The following is a 12,319-nucleotide window of genomic DNA, read 5'->3' as shown; positions in this document are numbered from 1 at the left end:
TGAAACAGGGACATAGCAGCACTCCCTTCGTAAATCGGTGTGAAGAAGAGATGTATTTATCTACAGAAGCAACTTAGACCAGAGACTGGCACGTACTCAGCATTCAAGAAAAGTTAGCTACTTTTACTGTGCATTTCTGGAAGTGGATCTTATTTATATGAATATGCATAATAATGAAACAAATATGATCTTTCCACCTATAACAAACAAACAGATGGCAAAAAATTTTGAATTTTTCACAGGGAGTGACTTGGTATTTTATACACTAACAAGAAACACTTAATTATGACTATCTATTTTGTAAAGGGCCATGAAAGGCAACATGATTCCTTCTAAAATCTATCAGTCTACTGAGGGAGCAAAGTTCAAACATGTGAAACAGACATACCTTTAAAAGAGTTTCCTTATCAAAAATTTTAGAAAATATACATTTTACCTACTACTTTAATAGAAGTTCAGTGTATTGGATTACCATGAAAAACTCTATTTTTGAGCCTAGTAATAAACAAAATTAACATACAGAAATCAGTTGCATTTTTTAAAAGATACTATTTGTCAGAAAGAGAGTACAAACAGGGGGAGGGGCAGGAGGAGAAGCAGGCTCTCCGCTGAGCAAGGAGCCAGATGTGGAACTTGATCCCAGGACCTGGGATCATGACCTGAGCCAAAGTCAGATGCTTAATCAACTGAGCCACCCAGGTATCCCCGGTTGCATTTCTATACGCTAACAACAAACTGAAAGAGAAATTAAGAAAGCAAACAATCCCATTTACAATTGCATCAAAAAAATATACTACATCGAAATAAATCTAACCAAGGAGGTGGAAGACCTGTAACTGAAAACTATGACAATGATGGAAGAGATTGAAGAAGACACTTATAAATGGAAAGACATTCTGTGTTCTAGGATTAAAAGACTTAATTGTGAAATATCCATACTATACAAAGCAATCTACAGATTCAGTGCAATCTATCAAAATTCCAATGGCTTTAGAAGAAACTATCCTAAAATTTGTCTGGAACTGCAAAAGACTGAATTACCCAAAGCAATTCTAAGAAAGAACAGAGTTGTGGGCATCATACATTTTGATTTCAAGCTATATTACAAAGCTGTAATTACAAAGCTACAAACTAATCAAAGCAATAGGGCACTGACATAAAACAGGTGCACAGACCTGTGGAACAGAATATAAACCCACATACATACGTCAACTAATTTTTGGCAAGGGAGCCAAAAACACACAATGGAGAAAAAATAGGCTCTTTAGTAAATGCTGTGGGGAAAATGGAAGGCAACATGTAAAAGAATGAAACTGGACCCCTACCCTAACATCACTTGCAAAAACTAACTCGAGATGGATCAAAGACTTAAATGTAATACCTGAATCCATTTATACTCCTTGAAGAAAACATAGAAAAATGCAACCTTGACATTGTCTTGGCAATAATTTCTTGGATAAGGCAACAAAAACACAAGCAACCAAAATTAAAATAAACAAGTGGGACTACATCAAACTGAAAAGCCTCAGCATAGCAAAGGAAACAAGCAATTGAAAAGGAAACTTTAGGGACTTCTGGGTGGCTCTGTCAGTTAAGCATCTGCCTTCAGCTTGGGACATGATCCCAGAGTCCTGGGATGGAGCCGTGCATTGGGCTTCCTGCTCAGCGGGGAGTCTGCTTCTCCCTCTTCCTCCACTTCTCCCGCTCACTCATGCTCTCTTTCTAGCTTGCTCACTCTCTCTTTCAAATAAATAAATAAAATCTTAAAAAAAAAAAAAAAGAAAAGGCAATCTTCAGAAAATTTTAAATTATATCTCTGAGAAGGGATTGATATCCAAAATATATAAGGAACTCATACAACTCAACAGCATAAAAGCAAATAATCCAATTAAAAATGGGCAAAGGACCAAAGTAGACATTTTTCCAGAAAAGACATACAAATGGCCAACAAGTATATGGAGAGGTACTCAACATCACTAATCACCAAAGAAATGCAAGTCAAAAGCACAATGAGCTACCACTTCATACCCGTTCAAACGACTATCATCAAGACAAGAAACAGCAAGTGTCGTCAAGGATATGGAGACACAGGAGCACTTATACAACCTTGGAATGTAAATTGGTACAGCCATAATGGAAAATAGTTTGGCAGCTCAGCAAAAAATTAAAAAAATGAACTGTAGTATGATCTAACAATCCGCACTCCTGGGTATATATCCAAAGGAATGAAATCAGAATCTCAAAGAGATAGCTGCACACACATTCATTGCAGCATTATTCACAATAGACAAGGTGGAAACAACCTAAATGTCTTTTGACTGATGAATGGATAAGGAAAATTTGATATATATCCATATGAAACAAATATGCATATGATATATATAATATATATGGATATATATGTGTGCACATAATATACATGTATCCATGTACATAGTAATTTATAGGTACACATGCAATGGAATATTATTCAGCCATATAAAAGAAAGAAATCTTGCCATTTGCATGGAGGACATTATGCTAAGTGAAATAAGTCAGGCAGAAAAAAAGTCTACTGTATGGTATCACTTGTATGGAATCTAAAAATAAAAGGCCAGTTTCATAGAAACAGAATTGAATGGTGGATACCAAGGGTTGAGGGGAAGGGGAAATGAGGTGATGTAAATCAAAGGGTACAAAATTTTAGTTATAAGAAGTTTCAAGGATGTGATATACAGCATGGTGACTATAGTTGGTAATATGGAACTATACCCTTGAAAGTTGCTAAGAGTAGATCTTAAGCCTTCTCACCACATGCACACACAAAGTTAAGTATGTGAGGTGATGGATGTTTTAATTATCTTGAACATGGTAGTCATTCCACAATGTATATGCATATCAAATCATTACATTGTACACTTTAAATATATACAATTATATTTGTCAATTATTCCTTGACAAAGTTAAAAAAAGATTACTTTATCTATCAAAAAAAAGCACCCAATTTTTCCTACTATTTTAGTAGCAACTCAGAATACTGAATTATATTGAAAGACTCTATTTATTGAGTCTAATAATAGTGCCGAGCCACAATTCATCTTTAGAACCTGCTATTCTTTCCCTTATCAACATTCTTGCTGCCTATAACCTAATGTTCATTAGTCCCACCCATGGGCTGAATGATGAATTTTAAATTAGCTTTTTTTTTCTTCTCACTGACATCAGAAATTATAAATAGACTTGAATTTCCGAAGGCATTCTAAATGAAAAAAAAAATATTGTTAATACATGAATTATAAAACTCCTGGTCAAGAAGTCTTGTTTTGAACTTGAAGTTGATAAGAACAGGCATTCGCAATAAGAGAGACATGACCATTTCTTATTTCAACAACTATTTATTGCATAGGACATAGACCCTGTAGCTGGGAACAAGGCAGATAGCCAATATACCTGTGCAGCTTGTACTGCTGTGGCTCTGGAATTGTAATAAATAGTTCTGACTTTCTTCCTTCAAACTTCTTCTGGTCTATCCTGTCAAGAATTGCAGACTAGTCTTCTCAATACCTTATTTTTGTCAATCCATTCTCCTCTTCAAAAAGCTTTGTTTTTCATTGTGTGCCAGATCAAGTGTAAATTCCTTAGCATGGCATTTAGGGCTTTTTATGATCCAACCCAAGACTGTTATGCTTTCTTTTGCTACTGCATTTCCCAGACTTTCACTTTTAATTTCTCTGTTTGAGACAAACTTTCCTATTTAGCATCCTTCAATCACATCTTTTGCCTCCACACCTTTAAGTCGTTTTAAAAAAAAAAAAGGGGGGGGGGCGCCTGGGTGGCTCAGTGGTTTAAAGCCTCTGTTTTCGGCTCAGGTCATGATCCCAGGGTTCTGGGATCGAGCCCTGCATCGGGCTCTCTGCTCAGCGGGGAGCCTGCTTCCTCCTCCTCCTCTCTCTCTGCCTGCTTCTCTGCCTACTTGTGATCTCTGTCTGTCAAATAAATAAATAAAATCTTTAAAAAAAAAAAAAAGACCAAAAGGAAATAAAAATTAGATAGTATCCATGGAAAATCTTTTTAAAATTTTGACTCTGTGGGCAAAGCATAAATGGGGTTTTATTCTCTCTTAGATGTCTTTTCATTCCCTCTCCAGCATAACATTTGACTCTTTAATAATGGTATTATAAGACCGAATTGTAGTCATGCTTCACACTGATTCCTGCTACGCCTGAACTATCTCTAATTTTTGGAATTTTTTTCCTTTCCTTCCTCAATTTAATATTCAAGATTGTGATGGGACATTGATCTGTAGAGTTCAAACTTTCATTGTATTACAGTGAGTAAACTTTTTTGAAAGTCTTCAACATTCCGGTTCTGCCAGACTCAAAGCTTCATGAAGACAGGTGACCATTTGCCGAGTACTGTATCTTCAATAGAAAGTAATACATAAATATTTTCATGAAATCACCAAAGCTTATCTTTTTTTTTCTGAAAGATTTTAACACACATACCTCAATTGCTATTTAATCAATTATGTTTTAATGCTTACTTTGCATCAGGTGGGTACTATGCTAATCTATGACAATGCAAAGACCAAAAGAAACATTAAAAAATAACACGTTTATAAAGCTAGTAGGAGTAGAAACATTTCCTGTCCCATGTTTTAGTTTTATGTGAAACTTTGTAACTCTGAACAGAGCCCTCTGGCCATGCACAAGCTTGGAGTCCCACAACACTTCAAGCGTTTGTGGGGGAGAGACCAGTCTCTTCCATCTTTGGATTCCCTTCAGTTCTTGGGCAGTACTTCGTAAGTAGCAGACGCTAAAGAAATGTTTGCTTATTTGAATTGAATGATTTAAGCAAGAAAAAGTCATTAACATATGCACAGACCTTACATCATCAGTGTATATTACCAGGTAGCCAACTTCATACTTAATAGTCACATCTACGATGTCAGCTGACATGTGTTATTTCTGATTTCTGGTTTTGTTGTTATCTCACATAAAGAGCTAAGAACTTGGCCTTCGAAACCCAAGGTCCCATACCTAAGTTCATCTTGTCCGTAGCTACACCACCGTCCACAGTACACAGCCCATCCTTCTCCATTTCTTGAGCCCCAAGCTGAACTTTATTGAAAGATAATTCCAGAGAGGGGCATTCCCGTCTCAGTCCTCACCATTTTGGCTACAGCTTATCTTTTTCCTACTTCATTCACCAAGTAATGATTTATAGAACAGACCTTAACCATCATATTGATCTGCCTCTTGTGGTTATTATGATGGAGTCAAATTTTACAGCATTTTCAAGATTAAGATTCTATGTAGCCCTATCAACTTTCCAAATAATACTTTCAATGGCTTTTGATACAGTGTAATTTCCCTTTTTTACAGCAGTGGTCTTACATGTTTAAAAGAGAAATAGAATACCTAGGGAGCGACATTTTCAGTAAATGAAGACCCTTATTAGAAATAAAAACAATTGTGTCAGTCTCAGTTGATACATGGGTTGCACTCCTGGATGTGATCATAATTCATTTTTTAAAAAGAATGATTTTATATTAGCATGTTCTGGCATTTACAAGGAGGTGAGGTGGTAGTTATTAATTTGCATATAAACAAAAAATTAACACACAGCTAGGCTTGTTTCACTCTTCTTTTATTTTGGTGAGCTATATTAAACTTTTAATTTGGAAAAAATGCCTCTACAAATGATCAGTGTCTGAATCAGGTCCCCAGGCTGCTAGCTCTCTCTAACAAGGATTCTCCTTATACTTTTCTCAGCAGTGGGGTTATCAGATGGAATCGCTCTCATTTTCCAGTGGTTTTCCTTTAAGATATCTTCATATGCATTCTCTCTTTAGCCTCAAGGACTTTTGTCTCCCCCTTTTCAAGGTTATTCCCCATCTCACTTCCTTTTGTTTGACCTCCCCATCCCTTCCATTTTCCCCATCTCAGCCTTCCTTGTCCTCAAGCTTTCCTTGTCCAGTACCTATTTTTGCTTTCAAAGTTATGTTCATTTAGAACTCATCTTCCAACAAATTTTCCTCAATGCTTTATCGTCCCTCATAGGCAGATCCCTTTTCTTCTTTCCATTACCAGATTCTAAAATGAGCTGATCCAACTGCCTTCATTTGTGCACATTTTAACCCTCTTACGCCTCTGCACACCCACCTAATTTTGACAATGCTCCTGAAATTGCACTGTTGAAGGCTTAATGGTTTTGATGATCTCTCTGTGATCACATTCAACTAGTTTATCACATTTTGTAACCTTCTGTCTTTCTCAGATTTCTGGGAGATTTGGTGACAACCAACATCCCCTACTTCCTGGAATATTATCTCCTCTCTCTGATTATAATTTTCTATCTTTTCATTGGCTTCTCATTCACTAGAAGCAAGGTATCTTCAACCACTTGTGGGCCTCTAATTTTTCTTACTTATTATGGTTTTCAATTACTCTCTTTCATTATGATTATACCTTGTTAATGTAAAGAGCAAGTGATTAAGAAAAAAAAAAAACAAAACCCTGATAGTTGTATTGTTCTTTTTAGTTTCTTCCAAATCCAGGTGCTTTATTATGTGTCTAAATATTATTATATTTAATTTTATTAAATATATATTAATTAAATTAATATTAATTTAATTAATATTATGTGTTTCCAGCTCACAAAGAAGAGATAATTTAAGAGGGAAAAGCAGATGGGACAGGGTCTGACCAGAAGGAAGATGGATGGTGTACCCCAAAGTAGATTGGGGCGGCTAGACTCTGTCTCTGATTCCAGTCTCACCATAGGCAGAGAGGATGAAGGCAGAGAGGGCATCCTTAAGTGTTTTGTGTTGTGAGTACCAGGGCTCAAGAGCAGCATCACATAAGAGATGTTTATCTCTTCCTGTCAAGATTATTTTTTAGTATGATGGATGGTATGCACAAGTATATGGAGAAGGGCTCATTACCTACACACACTATTAAATGGATCTGGTACCAGCTGGAGATTTTGTGCGTGTAAGGCAGGAATACTGAAGATACAGACTCTCTCAGGTTAAGAACCCAGTTCCTCCCCAGTTTTTCAGCCCCAAGAAAGCTCAGAATTCTTTTACAACCACATTAAAGGCAGGGGTGGGGAACTCCCAATAATACCCAAGACTGAGTTTTCTGCCAAGCAAATAAGTAAGAATTTGGAGCAGATTAAATTTCATTTAGAGATATAGATATGTTGAATCTTAGGGCAACATTAATACACTGAATTTATACTACCTGCTTCGACCTCTCTCTTGAATTTCAGTTCTGATTGCAGAATCTACATTTTCTCTTGTATGCTACATTATGACCTCTAAATCAATTTATCTTACAGTAGGGTTAGATTTTAGGTTATAAATAACACTGCAAAGAACATGCCTATGACCATGTCTTTCTTTTAGATTATTTCCCTAAGATAAATTCCCACAAGTGAGCTCACTGGGTCAGGATCAGAGTCAGGTGGTGGGCAAGAATTCAGTAAGAGACTTGATGGGGCAAGATGAATTGTTTATTGTCTATGGAAGAATAATTGCATACAAAAGAAGCCTTCCCCATAGAAAGATGTGTTGTTCTTTCTTCTGTTTTTACACTTACCTGCTCTCAAAAATACCGTCTATGGCTTAATTCTCTCCCCTTGATCCCTCTACCCCGTGGTTTCCTACCAACTGGATATTCCTTATTGTGGTGGTGGCCAGGGAGGGCTTTCCCTGTGCATGGGGAAATCATCAGCAGCATCCCTGGTCTCTATCTACTAGACGCCAGTAGCAGATTAAATCCTTCTGAGCTATAACAATCTAAAACATCCCCAGACATTGCCAAATGTCCCCCAGAGTGGAGAGAGGGGGGCAAGCCACTATACTACATCAGGTCACAAGTTTAAGCCAACTATTTTAACACAAAAGATATTTGGGCACTGCTCTTTTATGTAGTCCTTTCTGATGTATAGAATTTTGATGCATCGTGAAAAGCTCGGTTATAAAACTTACATTTAACAAAACAACAAAAAATGAAGTATCGTTGTCAGATGTCTTCACCATATCTTTGAACCTCATTGGAAACCTTAATCTCTCTCTAATTTCATATTTCACTGAGACACCCTTCACTGAAGATTAAATAACTCCCAGCTATTTGTTGCTCATTACACACACACAAACACACACACACACCCTGGATTGTAAGATGCAACCTCATGAAAACAGCAGTTTCAGAATACCCTGCCATACAGATCGTCCCTCTCTGGGTATCTCCCACTTCTTTCTCTCTCTCTCTCTCTCTCTCTCTCTCTATTTTTTTTTTTTTTCCTTCTGCATGAAGAAAGAAACACCTTCCATCTCCTGCTATCAGATTCTGGGGATACACTTTTTTGTTAGGTATTCTGGGTAGCAAAGGTGAGATGTATATTTGAACCATGGGTTAAAGGAACTCTCAATGAGCGGACTCCTTCACCCTGATGGCCAGTTAGCAAGAGTGACACATGGGGAAATGTGCAAAGAGCTAGAGGTCAAGGATCTCTTTAGTAGAGCAGTTAGACGGCTAGAGGATTTCTAAGGTGGTCTTGAAATTTGATATGTTGGGAAGAATATATTCACTTTATAGATTCAAAGGCCATATAAACTAAAAGAATTCAGAGTAGCAAGAATCTCTGGACCTGGAATAAGACTTAGAACAGGCATTTCATGTAATCACTGTTAATGATTTAAATTCTGACTCCACGATGACCAGTTTCTCCATTTCATTTTCCCCAAGGACAAAACTCTAAGCCATTAGGGTAAAGCAGAATAAAGCCCAAGTGGATTTGGTAGGAGGAGCACCGGGCCCTCTTCAGGTACGGCCACGACGCTTGCCACTGGTTGCACCACCACTCCGTCCTCCCGCAAACGGGCAGTGTAAAAATCACCATCATCATCGTTAAAGGAAGGGAAGCATCCAGAAAGAAGTCAACCCATGAACATAACATCTTAAGTGCTACCCAGCTCTGTGGAGTTTGTTTGTGATGAATAACTATCTTCAGATTGCATTTCAGCCATTTATATTTAAATGATATATCAGTGCAAAATAACAGAGTTGCCGTAAGCTGCCACCCAGCTGCTCACTTCCCTGTCAGAAGCTGTTCCTTTTCAGAGGTAATCTGGTAAGAGGCAACTTGCCACCTTAAAGAATATTGGCCAAAGCAAAAAGGAAGCACAGTACACACATACACACACACGCACACGCATGGTTGTTGAAAAAAACAATCTAAGTTGGTGCAAAGAGTTATTGGCTCCAACTGTACAAGATTACTAATTTTTTTTGGTTTTAAATTTTTTATTTCAGTTCACTTAACAAATGTATAGTATATCATTAGTTTTTGATATAATAATGTTCAATGATTCTTAAGTTTCATATCACACTTTTTTAAGTTTTTAAAAATGATTTTGAAGTTTTAAAAATAAATGTTATTGAATTTTTAGCAACAATAGTGGTTTAATTCCAAGGAAGTGTATTATTAGGCACAAACTTTTGAATAAGAACTTCTCACGTAGAGGCACCTGATTTCACATATCGTTGAATGGAGAGATCCATGGGAGGGTCATGAATAGGAGAGATATTCATTCAATATACTGTGATGATGTGGAATGTCATCTGATCATTCCTGAGCAGATGACCTACAGGATTTTTCATTTGAGAACTACTTACCCTTGCAGCTTTCCATGCCTGCTGGTCAGGTTGCCTATCCCTCAGTCCTCTTAACTTCAGTACGAAGTCACGTATTTCTCTAAAGACAGTTCCTTCTTTAGACACCTGAGATTTTAGGGTAAAGCTGTTCACCCAATTAACTAGTTGACTTTAATATTTCACAGTCAGTAACTTTGTCCTGTCTCTTTCTTCTCTAAAATCACTCTCAGCTCAGTTTCAACCATGGTACTATCCTAACTGTAGTGTTCATGGCCCCGGGTTCCTATCACCAGCCATGAGACCCCAAGCAAGGCTGTTAGTTTCTTTGTACCTTAGTTTCTCTTCTGAAAAGTAAAGGGGCTGCACCTGATCCATGTTTTACAAACAGCAAGTCACAACCTGTTCGAAAATCTTAAAATAAACAGAATGTGTTTCCATCAGCATTTTCTAAAATTTAAAAGGAAAAGAGCAAAAAAAAAGTCAAATGTCATCGTAAATATTAAGGATAGATTTTGTCCTGTTAACTTTTTTGTTTTATATGTATATGTGTGTAAGTAAAACACATTTCTTAACTATGTCTCATGGTTAAAAAATAGCTTGAAAGCCGTAGCACTCCAGATGATCTGAAGGTCTCTCCATTTATAAATTATATGATTTTATTCTGGGCCTTTACCATTTCATGCATAGATTATTTCAATAGCCTTCGAACTATTCTGCCTGTCTAAAGTCTCTTCCCCTTCCAATCCATCATGTACACTACTGCGAAGCTGCTCTTAAGTAGCTCTTTCCACGTGTAATTCCCTGGCTCAAAACCCTTAAATTATTTCCCTCTGCAAGCAAGTCCCTATACTTAATTTAGAATCAAAAGTTCTCCCCTGTCTGGGTCCACTCTGTCTATATACTCTAATCCTCTTCTTTCCTATATGAATTCTGGATTCTATCATATGTGTCTGTCATCTCCTAAAGATCCTTTCCAAATTGTTGCTCATAAAACATGGCGCACCCATTTTCCCAGCTTAGACTACGCCCCCCACCCCTTACTCCATGTATCCTAAGTTTATTTTTCCAGATAAGCTCATTCTTGCAAGCAAAAATAAATAAATAAATAAATAAATGAATGAATGAATAAATAAATAAATAAATAATCTTGGTGATATTTTGATCAGGATTATTTTGATGAAGATTAAATTAATTTAAATAGAACAGAAAGCATTAACACATTGACTCTCCTTACCTACAAATAATATGTGTCTTTGTCGTTTTCAAAGACTTCATTTATACGTATTTTCTTAAAATTTTCCTCATATATGCTCTAGGAATTATCTTGTGTTTGGTGAGATTTAATAAATACTTGTTAATGACAACTTTATTGCTTTTACTGATGAGTTTGCACCTAATTTGGTTGGGAAGAAGCCAATTTTTAATTTTAATACATTTGGCTTAATAGTAAAAGTTAAAAAAAAAAACTTTGAAGTAAAGAGGATTGGTTGAAACGACTTATAAATACATTAAATATAGGAAAGAAACTTGATATAGAAACCTGAGAATTAGGTTTCATTTTTGCTACTCCCCACTAGTGCTTAAAAATATGGGAGTCAGAAGAGCTTGGTAAAGACAAGCAGAAATCCAAGAAACTTGACTTTCCTGATAATACCACTGAGTTGTTCTTCACCAGAAGGTTTATTATTTACTGTTCTGATTTCCTTTTCTCTTTATACATTCAAAATATTTATTAGATCTTTTCGTCTCCTCTTCTATGCTCCTTAAGACTCACCACTAGATTGAAAGTGGACTCTTCAGATGTGTTAAGGGTAAGTTTTACAGTCTTAGAGATAAATGAGATGTCCATGGGATAGACCATCATAATGATGGAGAGGGGCAGACCTTGGAGCTGTCTCTCAACAAGTGTATAACTTTCAAGCACCCGAGTCAGGAGAAGTTTAGAAATGAAAGTAAGAGTAGAGACGGAAGCCCGGATATTACACTTGTTATGGATAAAGGCTACTTGAATGACTCTTTGGGAGGCTTGATTCAATTTGGAGCAAGACTAAGACCACTTCTCTCTTTCTACCTTCCCTTGGGACCATGGTCCACCTCCCTTTATTATAAAAAAAGAAATAAAGATGATGGCACCATCATAGGAGTCCATACACAGGAAGATCATCTTGGAGGACTTTTTGATTTCTGAATCTTGTGGTTGTAAAATCCATTATCATCCAATTGCATAAAAATAACATATAAATGTTATAGACCATAAAGCTTAGAAGAGTGGTTGTAAATTAAATAAGCATATCTGTACATATACATATTCATGTTGTGATGCATTCAAATGATGAAAAATATTCTTTGCTCCATTGCTGCAATGAGTCTCATTTCTAAAATATGTTCTGGAGACATTGGCAGTGTCCTCTATCTTCACAAATGACTAATGTGAGAAGGTAACTTTGGAAATTACATTGCGATGTAATCATCCATATTGTGTATTGTGGATAAAATTGATTAGAATAATATTGAAATTCCCCCAAGGGACTCTACAATTATAAGTCAAGTCTCAAATGGAAAAGGTTTTTTGAAAAGTTGGCAGATGTCTTAATGAAAATGAAGCATTGCGGTAATATATTAGGGCAATTTGTTCATTATTGACAAGCAAATCACTAAACTATATAAATTACTGG

Source organism: Enhydra lutris, unplaced genomic scaffold, assembly GCF_002288905.1.
Source record: "Enhydra lutris kenyoni isolate GAN:26980312 unplaced genomic scaffold, ASM228890v2 scaffoldscaffold1, whole genome shotgun sequence".
In the NCBI taxonomy this organism is placed as follows: Eukaryota; Metazoa; Chordata; class Mammalia; order Carnivora; family Mustelidae; genus Enhydra; species Enhydra lutris.
Note: the sequence above shows the minus strand (reverse complement) of the source record.